The sequence below is a fragment of the Camellia sinensis genome, chromosome 7, assembly GCF_055761805.1.
Source record: "Camellia sinensis isolate YWXY chromosome 7, ASM5576180v1, whole genome shotgun sequence".
Classification (NCBI taxonomy): Eukaryota; Viridiplantae; Streptophyta; class Magnoliopsida; order Ericales; family Theaceae; genus Camellia; species Camellia sinensis.
In genome coordinates, this window is record NC_138967.1 from 43287410 (window position 1) to 43301008 (window position 13599).

The 13599-nt window shown below is 43.0% G+C and overlaps 1 non-coding gene across 1 annotated transcript; it reads right to left on the minus strand.

Moving 5' to 3' along the window:
• Positions 1-1506: 1506 nt before the first annotated feature.
• Positions 1507-1596, minus strand: LOC145796480 (small nucleolar RNA snoR27). Its single transcript, XR_014336950.1, has one exon. It is a non-coding gene; the product is annotated as a small nucleolar RNA snoR27 (small nucleolar RNA).
• Between the last annotated feature and the right edge of the window lie 12003 nt (positions 1597-13599).

Sequence of the window (13599 nt, forward strand, 5' to 3'; positions counted from 1 at the left end):
TACTCTTTAAACCATGAGTTGAATACTCAATCAAAAAATCAAAGAAAACTAGCAAAATATCTCCAGATATAAACCTTAATATCCAAGAAGAAGATCTGGAGGAGTAATCCTAGTTTTGGACTAAAACAAATACTTATAGAAATCTGGGACTACGAAGCTCGCTCGAGCGAGGAACCAAAAATGCGTGTTTTCCATAAGCGGCTTCGCTCGAGCCACGCACCCTTCACTTGAGCATACATTCATCTCTTTTAGGTTTTTACACAGACGCAGCCTTCGCTCGAGCGAGAACTCCTTCACTCGAGCGAGCAAGGGCGGACAGGAAACTTTGAATGCAATTTTGAAAACACGCTCAAGCGAGAACTCTTTCGCTCGAGTGAGAACTCCCCGTCATAATCAACGAAGTGGCAATCTTGAAAGCATTAACATCACAAACTTCTCTACAAGGAACAATTCGGGTTGGATTCACATCTAAAAACTCATAGCCTCACTGAAATAAAAAGTACGAAAATAAGTACAACTGAAAGGAGTTTTGTCAAACAGGATTATTAAGAATAAAAACCTAACACCAAGAAACTGTTGGACCTGCTTGTATGTAAGATGTTCATTAAGGAAATTTTGTGAGTCTAACCATCACATCATACCATATAGAAGCAAAAACTAGATGGTAACACAACAGTACCTTTGACTGCTTCATAAACTCATTCATGACCCTTTTGTAACAATCCTCACAAACAGCTAGTGGAACTTCTACACTCAATCTAATCTGAATAAAAAAAAAAGCATACTCAATTACAAATACATATAAAGCAGTACTTGTACAAATATACTCTTATTAACAAGTGTCCGTTGGCCAATAAATGTAGAAGGAAAAAAAAAAAGTTGAGAAATGCAGTATAGGATACTCAGAATCTCATGAACATGACAATAAAATAGCACACTTCGAAATTGGGCAAGAAAGTAAAAACCCAATAAAATTAGCTCCTAACAGCTTATTGTGTTCTGGATGATGATATCTGCTCTTCTTCATATCACTTGTATTGAGTAAAAAATTTCATGAGTTTAAAGTAAAGAACAAAGGAAATGCCAGATTATCTACGTAAACTCATCCAGATAAGAAATAGGAGAGCAGATATCATCATTGAGTGCTTCAGAGTTCGCTGGTTTTAAAAAAATAGAAATTTATACAAATAGTGAATTGTCCACATACCTTCCAGAGACAAATGTGAAAGTACCCTCAGTGGAGCCTGAAGAAGATGACAAAGGTGTGCAACTTTCATAGACAAATTCTTTCTCACCCGGAAGTAAGAGAGGAAACTGCAAAGAAGCCAAAAGGGAATGCATTATTACCAAAATGAACAAAAAGAGGACCAAGCCATCCATCCAATAAGTTGTAATATTAATGAAAGAAAATTAAAAAGCCCTTCTAACGTCTGAGAAAAGAACACATAAATCCATAGCTTCCATAAAAAGAACACATAAAAACTAATGAACCAAAAACAAGCGGTAAATCAATCTCAGAATAATATGAATATCTTCAATCCCTTTAAAGGGAATTACGGATAGATAACGCAGTTTTTATCAATCATCATTGATCCTATCCAAAAAACACAATTGAGCAAAACAAAAAAATTTAGTACTAAAAAAAAAAAAAACAGAGCAGCCAAGCCAGACAGAGAGAGAGAGCTATATCCATAGATTTCTGAAGCAGAAATCAAAGAAAAACAACTAACAAAGTAACAAACAGATCAAGCATAAAATAAGCTGTTAAAGCATAAAGATTGAAATTTTTTACACAATACAAGTGATAGAATTTTCTAAAATTCAGAAATCAAACACTTTAAACTCGTTATATGGACTTTTATATTCCCCAATATGAACCTATGTTAACAAGACATAAATTGGGTATAGGTACGGGATGTATGGGACACATGAATTTTGCCGTAGTTTTTTTCGTTTTTTGTCTCGACAGAACAACAGAGCCATTTTCGATTGGATTTTTTTTTCTTTTCTGAATTGCAATTCACAGTTATGTTTTGTCTAGATTTAGTACAGCTTCCTAATCTCAGAGAGAGAGAGAGAGAGAGAGAGAGAGAGATGCAGGTTCATTGTATTGTGGATGGTGTGCTAAGTTTACATAAGCTTCCTAATCTTTGTGAGAGAGAAAGAGTAATGCAGGTTCAGAGTAGTCTGGATTGTGGTTGTGGATGTTTTTGTAAATTTAAATACAATTAAAAAAACGAGGAATTAAACTGGACTGTGAATGTTTTCAAAAACTGAGGAATCTAACTCAGCCTAATCAGATTTTTTTTTTCTTTTCTTGTAGTGAAGCCCAAAGAATAGCAATAGCCAGCACAAGTTTTTCTAAAGAATCATTCCAATAATGGTAGCATTGACAACACCTGAAGTAATATCATACAATGATGAAACAAAAAGTTATTCTAGTAATATCTTTTTTAACCTTCCTCACTATAGACACCCCATTTTTGACCGACCTTAAGACTCAGACGTCACCGATTGAGCTCTCGGTGATGGTGCATATTGTACTCATTAAGAAGTTTCAGAGTCTCGGCTGCGAGCCTTGCCTCCGGACTTCCGGGCTCTTTCGTTTCTTGCCTCGGTTTACGAACCAGGCTCCGTTTTCTCTGTTTTCTCTTCCCGAAGGGAGGGAGAGGTCTCGTAGATCATCTCTCAGTGGCTGTAGGCTACGTTTCATGGTCGTAGGCCATTTTTCCCGTTTGGAGCCCGGTTTCCAGTTTTTCGGAGCCGACGGCCGTGTGCCGACCGCTTAACCACCTCCGTTTGCCCCGGTTTTTTGTATACACCCCACCACCATCCATTCCAAAAACTTGGAGCTGTTTTTCAGAGCTTGGGAGCACCATTTCTCAGACCAAGACCTGCTGGTCCATTGGTCTTCAAGGGTAAGCTTCTTTTCCCTCTTTTTTGTTCCTATCTTGTTCTACATCTAAGCCTTTTTTGTAAGCATTTTTGGGCTCCGACCCAAGCTGTAAATAGTCATATTTTGAGCTCCTTTTCATGTTTTATTGAGGACCTTTTGCTGTTTGAGAACCCCAGCTACCACTTGCTTCTTTAACTCTCTTTTAGGCCTCTTTTTGCATGTTATTTTAGGCCTACTTGTGTTTATTTGTGTGGCTGGTCATAAACTAAAAAGTGTCTTTTTTTGAGCTCCTCTTCAACTTTGTTGAAGGGCTCTCTTCGGTTTGAGATCTCCTACTATCACTTGCCTCTTTAACTCTCTTTTAGGCCTATTTTGGGGGGAAATTTGAATTTCATTTTCCCCCCTTTTTTCTCCACTTCTCCCTCTATAAAACCAGACCCTCCAGATCTGTTTTGAAGGTCACAAAAAATTGTTTGAAGCATTATACAAACAACCTCCCTCTCCCTCTCTTCCAAGCTCCAAAACCCTTTGTTCTCGGACCATTTTTACACTACAACCCATAGCACCACTCCTCCTCACTCCATACCAGCAGCTTGGAGGCCATTTCCAGAGGCAAAAATAACCTTTCCTTGGTTCAAGAGTTGTCAAAGATATAGGCTACAAGGGTGAGTCCCATTTTCCCTCTTTTGTGCTTTATTTTGCTCTATATCTAAGCTTTACTTGCTTACATTTTTGGGCTCCGACCCTAACTGAAAATAGTTATTTTTTGAGGTCTTTTTCATGTTTGATTAAGGGTCCTTCCCTGTTTAAGGGCTCCAGCTACCACTTGCTTCTTTACCCCTCTTGTATGCCTCTTTCTTGCATAGTATTTTAGGCCTATTTGTAAACTGTTTCGAGGCATGTTTTAAACTGTAAAGTAACTTATTTTGAGCCCTTCTTCAACTTTGTTGAAGGGCTCCTCACTGTTTGAGGCTTCCTTTTGTCACGTGCTTCTTTATCCCTCTTTTGGCCTTATTTTTGCATGTTTTGTTAGCCCCTTGTGCTTGTATTTTTGGACTCCGAACCGAACTGAAAATAGTCATATTTTGACCCCCTATTCATGTTTGATCAAGGATCTTTTGCTGTTTGAGGCTCCCTTTTTACATTTTGTGTTTAAACCTTATTTTAGGCCTATTTCTTGCATAGTATTTTAAGCTTACTTGTGCACTGTTTTGGGCTCGGCCATAAACTCTAAAATACCTTTTTTTGAGCCCTTCTTCAACTTTGTTGAAGGGCTCTTCATTGTTTGGGGCCAGAAGCTACTACTTGCTTCTTTACCTCTCTTTTGAGGCCATTTTTGCATGTTAGCTTAGCTATACTTGTGTTCACCTTTTGGCCTTGCTTAAAACTGGAAATATGCTTGTTTTGGGACTTCCTTGATTCTATATTTATGCTTAATATTCAAATAATGCATGCTTTGTATAGCTATAAGTCATTCCATGCGCCTAGTTTCGAGTTTCGGGTCTCATTTCATGCATCGGGTGCCATGTTTCCATGTTTCGGGGCTGTTTTGCATCATATTTTGGTACTGAAATTTGCATGTTTTCATATCATGTATCATACCTTGCCATGCTTTGTTAGAGTGGCATTTGTGCCTTAGGTTCGGTCCTCGGTTTGCGTGCACGTGTGCACGCATTTCGAGTGTCTCATTTTAATCTCATGGCCTCTTATGTGAGTGTGGATGAGGTCCACTCATGTTGGTGTAAGTCCATTATGCATTGTGTATGCCTTTTCATTTCATAAGCATTGCGTATGCTAGGTTGTATGTTAGCACATTGTGTATGCCATGTTACCTCGTGCATCGTGTATGTCATTTCATAGCATTGTGCATGCTAGGTTGTATGTTAGTTGCATTCATGCATGTCATGCATATTGCATTGTGTTTGGGATAGGAGTTAGCCCGAGCACGGAAAACGAGGTACGTTTCGTACTCCGAGTGACGGAACGTATCTCAATTCCTGGTCACCGACACTCCAGATTATCCATGATGGAGTCTAGGCCCTGTTGTGTTTTCATATGCATTCATTCTATATTGAGTTGCACAATTCGACTCCTCGGCCATCATGCATCGAGATGCGTGATTGGTGGTACGAGGATCGAGGCATGCATACATATGTAAAAATACATTGCTATGCCCCTTTCCTGCTCTCTGTTGCAGCAAATCAGAAATCAGTAGCCTTTCAAAAGCCTTGCACAGCATTCCAGCATCAATCGCAAACAGAGGCTAATTGGGGCATCGCAGTGGATTTCCGTGCCAAGCAACCCGAGCATGCATCATTCATCATCCAGAGCGGAGTCGAGGCAGTCCCTAGCTTGCATGCTAGTTTACAGCTTTCTTAGTTAAATTTGTAATTTAATTAGGATTTTGTAATTATTTGGACTGTAATATTTATTCGGGACCGTATTATTCTTTCGGACCCTCTGCGCGAGGGCAATGTTGTAATAAGTGTGCGTGCGTGTGATGTATGTCTTCTAACCCCACATCTTTCTCCCTTTTATTTACCCGCTTATGATGGTTAGATTAGGGCATGTTTCAATTAGCATACAGTATGATAGCATGCTTGCATTCATTCATCTGTCTTGCATGCACTGGGCTCGGCGCATCATACTAACCGTATTGAATTTTCAATTCCAAGTTGAATACATGTTAGCTGTAGCATTTCATATGCCATGTCTAGAATAGCCGAGCCTGCTATAGTTGCACTTTTGCATGTGTTGCATTAGGCATTTCTGTATAATTAGGATCATGCATGGATTTCTAATTAGTTTCTGTTTTGGCTTGGAGTACTCGGTAAGTTTTATGCTTTAGCATCCTTGCATGCGTGTGAGTGACTGCCATGATAGCATGCTTACCATGAGGCTAATTGCTTATGTGATATAACTGCCTGAATGCCTGTGGGTGAAGGTTGGGTTATTTGGATTGGAACAATTCATTCATTGTGTGTTTTAAGCCCACTAGATAGTGGCAAAATCATGTTTTCTAAGCCCACCTGAGGGTGGCAAATCCACGTCTTAGCCTACTTGCGAGTAGTACCATCAAACCATTTTCAAACAAACAAACATGAAATGTTTTGTTCCAATTCAGGCGATCCAGTCTATACTTGTATGCTGTGCGCATCACATAGTAAATCTAGGCTAATAACCGGAATAAGAACGCACAATGTTTTCAAAAATAGATATCATGGTTAGTAGAAGCCGATCTTTGATTGGGCGAGCGGGGGTGCTCACGAAGTGACCTTCCCCAATCGTACCCAAGTTCTCGAGCCGAGGCAACTTTGGTGATGACGGACACGTGGCCTTAGGCAAACGAGTCAGGGTTTCCTAAATTTCCCCAAAATAAAATATTTAGGTGGCGACTCTGTATCTGGCAAAGTAGTCCATGTTTGGCACTTCTTTCAAAATCTGTTTTCTCAAAATGATTTGCCGGATTTGGACTCTTTGGTTCAGATTTAGAACCGTGACAAATTTAGAGTCCTGAACTGTAGTGAGCCCAATATTGAACAGAACAGGGGGACTCGTTCCTCCCCGGGGCGTTCGGGGACGTCTACAGTTTCTGGCGACTCCACTGGGGATTTAGAGAACTTGACTCGCACTCATGATATCTTGTTTTGATTACACTTATGTGTTTCTTTGCATTGCATTTGCATTGGTGCGCCTAGGACACCGTGTTTGCCATCTGCTATTCCTGAACGGTTTGCCGGAGGCTTGTCTTGTCAAGGCATGACCATAAGGCTGACCGGTTGTGGGCTCTGCCAGTATGGGAACACAAATCCCGGTTTTATCGGGGCACCCTTCTGACCATTCGACCTAGTGCATATTCAGAATCCATAGTGACCATTCCAAACTATGACAGGTTGCTTACTCGATCATAGGTTGTTTGAAACCGCTGCGTGCGTAGTGAAACCCTAGCTCCTGACAAAATAGGACAAGGAAACCCTACCCCAACATAGGGGTGTTTTGGCTCTCACTTATCTGTTATGTGCTTTTAGAGTGCGTCTCTACAGGAATGCATGTATCAGTTTGCAAGTTTGGGCATCAGGCCTGCGGGCACCAGTTTAGTAGTTTGGGCATCAGGCCTGCGGGCATCAGTATCTGGGAATCAGTTTTACCTGAGGGTATCAGTTCACTGGTAGAATTTTGGGGGCAGAATTCAGTAGAGGGCACAGTCATCCTACTATGCTCGTATCTGTTTTGGTGAAGTTAGGCTGAGATGCTGCATGTTTTCTCTTTTGCTAGGTAGTCTGGGAACCATAGCTTCAGAAGGCTTCGATATCCCCCGAGGTTCATCGAACTTGTGCTGATAGACTTTGACAGGTCAGAGATTCAGTTCAAGGGAAATCAGTGTTCCTTTGCCAGAGGCAGGGTAAAAGGGCCAGTCAGGCACAAATCACCAGTTCAGCAGTTACCAGATCAGTGGCCCTTATCCACCCCACCAGTGAACAGTTAGGCTGAGGTCTCAGTTTCTACTGCAGGGATAGATACCAGTCAGTTAGATGGATCAGCAGAACACATCAGGGATAGAGGCAATGATGCGCCAGATGCAAGAAAGTATGAAACTCATGCAGCAAGATGCTGTCTGCCAAGCTAAATTCGCCAAACAGCAGGCTGCGGTCATGGCCCAACAGGCAGAGCTAATCACCAGATTGCAACAGCAAAACGGAGCATCTGCTTCGCATCAAACTCCCCCCCACCAGTAGATCCAATACCCGGGGAGACGCCAAATGTCCAAGAAGGTACGGACATTCCGACAGGGCCGGCTCCGCCCCCAATCTTACCCCAGCTGTCTAAAGCACCAATCAACCCATCAGACTCTCCCTTTGAGTTCGAGGTAGACCATATAGCGTTGAAGTTGAGCAAGCTTGAAAAGTTGTTCAAGAAATCCCAGGGGGTAAAGTCCATCTCGGACATTGAGGACGGGTACACCGACGCAGCTGTGACACTGCCGAACAGGTTCAAGATGCCTCACATCGACCGTTTTGACGGGTCAGGAGATCCTATGGTCCACCTGAGTTTGTTTTCAGATGTTCTGCGCCCGATGGGCTTGACAAGATTACAGAAGCTTTCCCTTTTTGGCTGGACCCTGTCGGGTATTGCGGCCATCTGGTATGCTAAATTGGAGGATTCAGTGAAACGAAGCTGGGAGGAGATGGCCGAGGCCTTCGTCGCACAATATTCATACAATACCCAAATCGAGATTACGACCCGTGATCTTGAGACGACGAGACAGGAGCCTAAGGAGAGCTTCTCAGAATTCGTGGCCTGCTGGAGGGCCAAAGCCTCAATGATGACCATTAGGCCAACGGATAAGGATCAAATACGGATGGTTGTGCGCAACCTCCAGCCCAAACTAATGCAGAAAATGATTATTCTCCCCTTCCCTACCTTTTCAGATTTACATGAGATGGGGGTACAAATTGAGGACGCTATGAAGCAGGGCCTTTTTGACCAGGAGAAAGAGCAGCCCAGGAAAGCATTTTCCCGCAGTTCAAATGCGACCACCAGTCGTGATGCAGCTGCAAGATCTTCTGAAGTGGGCATGGTTACCACCTCCGCATCAAAAACAGCTACCCCATTCACTGGTGCGTCCAGGAGTATCTCACAAGAAACCAAATATCCACCTCGAGTCAAGAGGGTTTTCACCCCACTTCATATGCCTTTGTCAAAAGCTCTGGAGGTCTTAATCCGGAAAGGACATCTGAAACCATTGGAACAACGGCCCTTACCCGATCCTATCCCTGCAAAGCATGATCAGACTAAGTACTGTGCGTACCATCAACAAACAGGTCATGACACTGACAGTTGCTTTCATCTGCGCCATGATGTACAAGATCTATTTGACAACAGGGTCATCCCCGCGCCAGTCCTGCAAAGCCTATCGGCACTTGATCAGTGAATTTGGGGGATAATGTGATGTGATTGGGGGGATGAACCACCTGCGGGCAGCGCTCAGTTTACTCCAGATATGGTGGATGGCATGCACTGTTTTGAGCATTTGCGAATGCTAGCTTTTGTGCTTTCTGACTTGGGTATTGGGTCAGTCTTGTTGTTTTGTTTTGAGTCTATCTTTTTGTTTTGAGTCAGTCTCTTTTTTTGTTTTGGGTCTGTCTTGTTGTATCGAGTCAGTCCTGTTGTATAGGAGTCGGGTGATTCCAGGGGGTGTTGCCTCGGGCATCACTATTTTGTTTTGTGTTTGTCTTTTCGTTTTGTTTTGAGTCTGTTTCTGTCAGGGAGCCAGTTGTGCCAACAGATTTTGAATGAAACAGCAGTGATTTTCACGCTCTCGCATTTGCTTCTGCCTTGTGCCAGTTATACCAGAAATTCCAAATGAGATGGCAGTATTTGATTAGAAGCTGTGTCTTTTCTGTGCTTTGAATTCATTGCATCGACCTAAGTTTTTCAAAACTTTTCGAACACTGCGGTGAAAACGAAAAGGAAGGAATTCCTCAAATTTTGCAAAACTTTGATCATTCGAGAGAAAGAAAGGCGTGCTAAGCCCTTAATGAATGAAATCATGCTTGTTAGTGTGAGTATTGGAAAGGATCCTGGCTTGATCCAGATTGGTTCTACACTGTCTTCAGCGCGAGCGACTGGTCACTTTCTTAAAAGATTTCAAAAAATGTTTTGCGCGGTCCTACGAAGACCTGTGTAGAATCGCTCTTGAGATTATGCAGCCTAGGATCGCTCTCAACCTCAAGACTCGACCCCTCTGCTTTCAAAACCTTGAACTCGAATTCAGAACGTTCGACGGTCAACTACAATGTGAGGCCTGTGTGGCCAGATTCAAAGCAGCCCTTGAACAAGAGGCAAGGAAGTCAGATCAAGAAGACCAGATGTCATCAAAAGAAGCTTGCGAAGCTAGGTCAGAAGCACCCTTCGAACTAGGGGCAAAAAAAATGTCAGACAGCTCGAAGAGCCAAAGGTGGATCATTCCGCAAGTCAATGAAGATCGGCAAGAACGCCAAATCCCAGAAGGGAGGAAAGAAGAAAGTATTGCTGAAGGACAACCGAGTTCCTATCCATAACACTAGGGGCAAATTCAGCCCCCATTGGATGGACTTCTACTTCGTCAGCAAATAACAGCCATTCTCCTGGATTCAGACAACTTCAGGATCTCAAAACCATTGGACATGGACAAAGCTATACTTTTACCCTTGAGAGGCTCGCTGGGCCGAAAACCCGGAAGGGCGACCCAGGCAAAAGTTAGAGCAAGAAAAAAAAAAGAACAAAAAAAAAAGAAAAGTGCAAAGAATGAAAAAAAAAAGAAAGAAGAAAAATGAAGAAAAATGCAAAGAAAAGAACAAAAAAAAGAAAATCAAAAAAGAAAAGAAATGAAAAGAATTGAAAAGAAAAGAAAAACAAAGCTCGCAAGGTCGAAAACCCGCAACAGGCGCCTTGGCAAAAGTTAGAGCATAAAAAGGAGAGGTTAAATACCCGAGTGTACCTTAACCCCGAACTACGTAAGGCTTGATTCCCATCTTTGGGATACGTAGGCAACTTCATTCTGAAGTCCAGCCGTAAAAAAATTCGATTGTGTCCATGCGATGGTTCTAGTCATCTTTGTCTTCTCTGTATCTGAGGATTTGGTTGTGTTCGTCACTCTGAGGACTGCCTACAATGCCCTGCGGTGCCATCCAAACAAGGGGCAACTTTCCGTTGCCATTCAATGCGCCGCGGTGCCGTTCAAACAAGGGGCAACTTTCCGTTGCCATGCAGTTCCCCTCAAGCAAGGGGCAATTTTCCTTCGAATCTGAAGTTGTGCATCTCAAGAGCGGGTTCCGTGCTCGTTGAGCAGTGGCCATTTGCAAAAATAGTTTTTGAGAATTTTTAATGAAGTTAACTAATTTTCTCTCAAAAATTATTCCATTTTTCCAAAACTAGACCATTTCTTGGACCCCAAAAAGGGAAAATTTTCAGTGCTCACAGCCTAACTTGCATGATTTCAAATCAGAAAATCGAACAAGCGCGTTAATCTAACTCTCATTTTGATCAAAGTTGTTTTAGAAAGCCAAAACAAAAAAATGGTCAAATTGATGAACTAGGGGCACAGTTGAGTCAGGCTTCCTGTCTTTTCCTCGTTGTCAATGCATTTGCCAGAAAGGGCACTCTACTTGCCAAAAAGGGCATCGTATTCACCAGAAGAGGGCACAACTGAAGTTAGTAGAAAATGGCTGAAAGCTCTCAACATCCTCCAAGCAGCGAGGTATCAAGCCAAGTGCAAAGCACGAACTGGAATGATCTGATCACGTCCAAACTCCCCGGTGGAGCATCATCAACCAATGTCAATTACAGATCTGCTGCACATCCAGCCGCATCACAACCCCTCTATGGGAGAAACTCACTGTTGTGAACAAGAAGAAGAATCTATCGGAATGCTAAGGGCAAGAGCCCGCAACTTTCTGTTTGTCCATCAACCACCCAGGGGAGGGATAAAAAATGAGAGATTGAAGAATAGAGAGGTGTGCGCTGAGAGAAAAAGTGAGAAAATGGCTTTTTAAGAAAAACAGAGCCTGAGGGCCGAGTGATGTGAGAATCACAAATGAGAAAGGGTGGGAAACAATACCCAGAGAAACTAGCTCCTCGTGCGCCAAGAGGTCTCTCGCCTTTGTAACACAGCTGAGTGTTGTGTTTGTGCGTTTTGTTCGTCTCGTTTCTTGTTTTATGTCGTTTGAGTGTCAACAAATGTGTTTAGGTCATTTTACCTTGTTTTTCCTTTGTTAAGTTGTGTTTAGGTCGTTCTACCTTTGTTTTCCATTGTTGAGTTGTTTTGGCTGTGGTCAGTTGTAGGCTCAATACCCGGTTGAGAACCCATTTCTCATTTCAATTTCAAAAATCGTTTTGTGCTCAGAGTGCCGTGTCGTTCTCCACATTTGTGCAAATCAGGATTGGTTCTTTCATAAAGCTGCGGGATTCAACCCAGGTCATGTGAAAACAGTAAAACCAGGACCCATCTGAAGCTATGAAAGTTCCAGGCTACGAAGCAAAAGAAAAGAGGAAAAATGTCCGGCATCCGAGATTGTTTCAACTTCTGCAAGTTTCATCATTGCATCATGTATGTCCAGAATGAGCAGTGTCTTGTATGAGCTGTGTGTCGAATAAAAAAAATACTGTGTTATGGGCTGTCTGTTCAGAATGAGCTGTGTGCCGAATAAACCAAATATTGTGTTATGGGCTGTGAGTTCAGAATGAGTTGTGTTCAGAACGGACCATGTGTTCAGAATCAGCGGTGTCCTGCGTGAGCCGTATGTTCCAAAATAAGTAGAATATTGTGCTATGAGCTGCGTGTTCAGAATAAGCAGTATGCCGATATGAGCTGTGTGTTCAAAGTGAACAGAATACTGTGTTGACTGTTTCACTGTTTCAAGCCAGAATGGCGATCAGAAGTGCTCTCCCTGAGTACCGTTCCCCGTTAGAGTAAAGCGGTTCAGCGCCACTCACTCCATGAGGTGCTTTCTAGAGTGCCGCTTTATTTATTCATTGCATTCCCTAAACATCATGCTCTACATTGCTTGTAACATGTATTGTATCATCGCACTTGTTGCGTTTATTTACATCTTGTGTTATCTTATATCCTTTTGCGCCGTGCAGCGTTTAGGATCGTTGTCCCCCGGGACTCAACTTAGGTTGCGTAGAACACGCTCCCGAGTTGTTTACCTCTTCTCACGATTTCAGCGTGGTTTGAGTGTCCCGTTCCTTACACGATTTCAGCGTGTTTGGAATTTATCTCACGTTGCGTTGTGCGCGCACCTGGGCGGTTATTGTTTGGACCTCCTCTCACGATTTCAGCGTGTTTGGAATTTATCTCAGGTTGCGTTGTGCGCGCACCTGGGCGGTTATTGTTTGGACCTCCTCTCACGATTTCAGCGTGGTTCGAGTGTCCCGTTCCTTACACGATTTCAGCGTATTTGGAATTTATCTCAGGTTGCATTGTGCACGCACCTGGGCGGTTGTTGTTTAGGCCTCCTCTCACGATTTCAGCGTGGTTTGAGTGTCCTGTTCCTTACGCGATTTCAGCGTGTTTGGAATTTATCTCAGGTTGCGTTGTGCGCGCACCTGGGCGGTTGTTGTTTGGGCCTCCTCTCATGATTTCAGCATGGTTTGAGTGTCCCGTTCCTTACGCGATTTCAGCGTGTTTGGAATTTATCTCAGGTTGCGTTGTGTGCGCACCTGGGCAGTTGTTGTTTGGACCTCCTCTCACGATTTCAGCGTGGTTTGAGTGTTCTATTCCTTACGCGTTTTCAGTGTGTTTGGATTTTATCTCAGGTTGTGTTGTGCGCACACCTGGGCGGTTGTTGTTTGGGCCTCTTCTCATGATTTTAGCGTGGTTTGAGTGTCCCCTTCCTCACACGATTTCAGCGTGTTTGGATTTTATCTCAGGTTGCGTTGTGCGCGCACCTGGGCGGTTGTTGTTTGGGCCTCCTCTTACGATTTCAGTGTGGTTTGAGTGTCCCGTTCCTTACGCGATTTCAGCGTGTTTGGAATTTATCTCAGGTTGCGTTGTGTGCGCACCTGGGCGGTTGTCGTTTGGACCTCCTCTCACGATTTCAGCGTGGTTTGAGTGTTCCATTCCTTACGCGTTTTCAGCGTGTTTGGAATTCATCTCAGGTTGCGTTGTGTATGCACCTGGGCGGTTGTTTTCGGAGCTCTTCTCACGATTTCAGCGTGGT